We start from the raw sequence: 3,509 nt of genomic DNA, 5'->3' as shown, positions 1-3,509 counted from the left end.
AAAACTGCAAGTGTTAATGACCGACACGTAAGCACACCTTGGAGTTCAAACACTATGGAAATCGCTTCGGGACCCCAAGACGGTGAGTAATAGTCCACGAAACAGCTCAGAATTGGCCAAAACCATCTGTGTTGACGACGAACACTTAAACGCACCCAGGGGATCGTCAATCGTGGAAATCGCTCTAGGACCCCCAAATGATGGGTAGTAGTCCATGAAACGGACCAGAATTGGCCAAAATTGTGAGTGTTGATGACCGACATGTAACCGCACTCCGGGGTTCGTCAATCGTGGGAATCACTCTAGGACCCCAAAACGATGAGTCATAGTGCACGAAACGGCCAGAATTGGCCAAAACTGCGAGTGTTGATGACCGATACGTAAGCACACCTTAGGGGTTCAACAACCATGGAATCGCTTTGGGACCCCAAAACGGTGAGTAATACTCCACGAAACGGGTCAGAATCGAAAAAAAATGTGACTGTTGATGACCGACACGTAAACGTACACCGGGGTTCATCAATTGTATAAATACCTCGGGGACCCCAAAACATCGAGTAATAGTCCACAAAACGGGCTCGAATCGGCCACGACTGCCAGTGTTGTTGAAAGACACGAAGTGCACCTTGGGGTTCAACAACTATGGAAACCGCCCCAAAACGGTGAGTAATAGTCCATGAAACGGGTCATAATCGACAAAATTTGTGAATGTTGATGACCGACACGCACACGCACACCGGGGTTTGTCAATCGTGCAAATCGCTATAGGACCCCAAAACAATGAGTCATAGTGCACGAAACGGATCAGAATCGGGCAAAAACTATGATTATTGATGACCGACACGTAAGCACTCAGTGGGGTTCAACAACCATGGAAATCGCTTTGGGACCCCAAAAACGGTTTGTAATAGTCCACGAAACAGGTCAGGATCGACAAAAACCGCGAGTGTTGATGACTGACATGTAAACACACCCCGGGTTCATCAATAGTGGAAATCACTCCGGGACCCCAAAACAGTGAGTAATGGTCCATGAAATGGGCCAAAATCGTCCAAAACTGTGAGTGTTGATGACCGGCACGTAAGCGCACCTTGGTGTTCAAACACTATGGAAACTGCTCAGAATTTTCCAAAACCGTCTCTGTTGAAGACATACACTTAAACGCACCCCGGGGATCATCTATCGTGGAAACCGCTCTAGGACCCCAAAACAGTGGGTTGTAGTCCACGAAACAGACAAGAACTGGCCAAAATTGTGAGCGTTGATGACCGACGCGTAAACGCACCCCGGGGTTCGTCAATTGTGGAAATCACTCCGGGATCCCAAAACTAAGTAGAAACGGGCCAGAATCGGCTCAAACTGCGAGTCTTGACGACCAACGCCTAAGCGCACGTTGGGATTCGACAACCATGGAAATCGCTTTGGGACCCCAAAACGGTAAGTAATAGTCCATGAAACGGGTCAGAATCGACAAAAAACGTGACTGTTGATGACCGACACTTAAACGCAGCCCGTAGTTTGTCAATCGTGGAAATCACTACGGGACCCCAAAACAGTGAGTAATAGTACATGAAACGGGCCAGAATCAGCCAAGATTGCGAGTGTTCATGACCGACACGTAAGCGCACCATGGGGTTCAACAACTATGGAAATCGCTTCGGACCCCAAAATGGTTAGTAGTAGTCCACGAAACGGGTCAGAATTAGACAAAACTGTGAGTGTTGATGACGTACATGTAAATGCACCCCGGGGATCGTCAATCGTGGGAATCCCGTTTGTACCCCAAAATGGTGAGTAATAGTCCACGAAACGATCCAAAATCGGCAAAAACCGCGAGTGTTGATGACCGGCACGTAAACGCACTCCGGGCTTCGTAAATCGTGGAAATCACTCTAGGAGACCAAAACGATGAGTCATAGTGCACGAAACGGGCCAGAATCGGCCAAAACTGCGAGTGTTGATGACCGACACGTAAGCGCACCTTGGTGTTCAAACACTATGGAAACTGCTCAAAATTGGCCAAAACCATCTTTGTTGACGACATACACTTAAACGCACCCCGGGGATCGTCAATCGTGGAAACCGCTCTAGGACCCCAAATTGGTGGGTAGTAGTCCACGAAACGGACCAGAACTGGCCAAAATTGTGAGCGTTGATGACCGACACGTAAACGCACCCCGGGGTTCGTCAATCGTGGAAATCACTTCGGGATCCCAAAATTAAGTAGAAACGGGCCAGAATCAGCTCAAACTGATAGGCTTGACGACCAACGCGTAAGCACACGTTGGGATTTGACAACCATGGAAATCGCTTTGGGACCACAAAATTGTAAGTAATAGTCCACGAAACGGGTCAAAATCGACAAAAACACGATTGTTGATGACCGACACTTAAACGCAGCCCGGGGTTTGTCAATTGTGGAAATCACTACGGGACGCCAAAACAGTGAGTAATAGTACATGAAACGGGCCAGAGTCGGCCAAGACTGTGAGTGTTCATGACCGACACGTAAGCGCACCATGGGGTTCAACAACTATGGTAATCGCTTCGGACCCCAAAACGGTGAGTAATAGTCCACGAAACGGGTCAGAATTGGCCAAAACCGTGAGTGTTGACGACGTACATGTAAATGCACCCCCGGGGATCGTCAATCGTGGAAATCCCTTTTGTACCCCAAAACGGTGAGTAATAGTCCACGAAACGGTCCAGAATCGACAAAAACCACGAGTGTTGATGACCGGCACGTAAACGCACTCCGGGCTTCGTAAATCATGGAAATCACTCTAGGAGACCAAAACGATGAGTCATAGTGCACGAAACGGGCCAGAATCGGCCAAAAATGCGAATGTTGATGATCGACACGTAAGCATACCTTGGGGGTTCAACAACCATGGAATCGCTTCAGGACCCCTAAACGGTGAGTAATAGTCCACGAAACGGGCCAGAATCGTCAAAAAGTGCGAGTGTTAATGACCGACACGTAAGCGCACCTTGGAGTTCAAACACTATGGAAATCGCTTCGGGACCCCAAGACGGTGAGTAATAGTCGACGAAACAGCTCAGAATTGGCCAAAACCATCTGTGTCAACGACGAACACTTATACGCACCCCGGGGATCATCAATCGTGGAAATCGCTCTAGGACCCACAAATGATGGGTAGTAGTCCATGAAACGGACCAGAATTCGCCAAATTTGTGAGTGTTGATGACCGACATGTAACCGCACTCCGGGGTTCATCAATCGTGGGAATCACTCTAGGACCCCAAAACGATGAGTCATAGTGCAGTTAACGGCTAGAATTGGCCAAAACTGCGAGTGTTGATGACCGACACGTAAGCACACCTTGGGGGTTCAACAACCATGGAATCGCTTTGGGACCCCAAAACGGTGAGTAATAGTCCACGAAACGGGTCAGAATCGACAAAAAAGCGCGATTGTTGATGACCGACACGTTAACGCTCCCCGGGGTTCATCAATTGTATAAATCACTCGGGGACCCCAAAACATC

This window comes from Triticum aestivum, chromosome 5B (genome assembly GCF_018294505.1).
Source record: "Triticum aestivum cultivar Chinese Spring chromosome 5B, IWGSC CS RefSeq v2.1, whole genome shotgun sequence".
NCBI classification, from domain to species: domain Eukaryota; kingdom Viridiplantae; phylum Streptophyta; class Magnoliopsida; order Poales; family Poaceae; genus Triticum; species Triticum aestivum.
Note: the sequence above shows the minus strand (reverse complement) of the source record.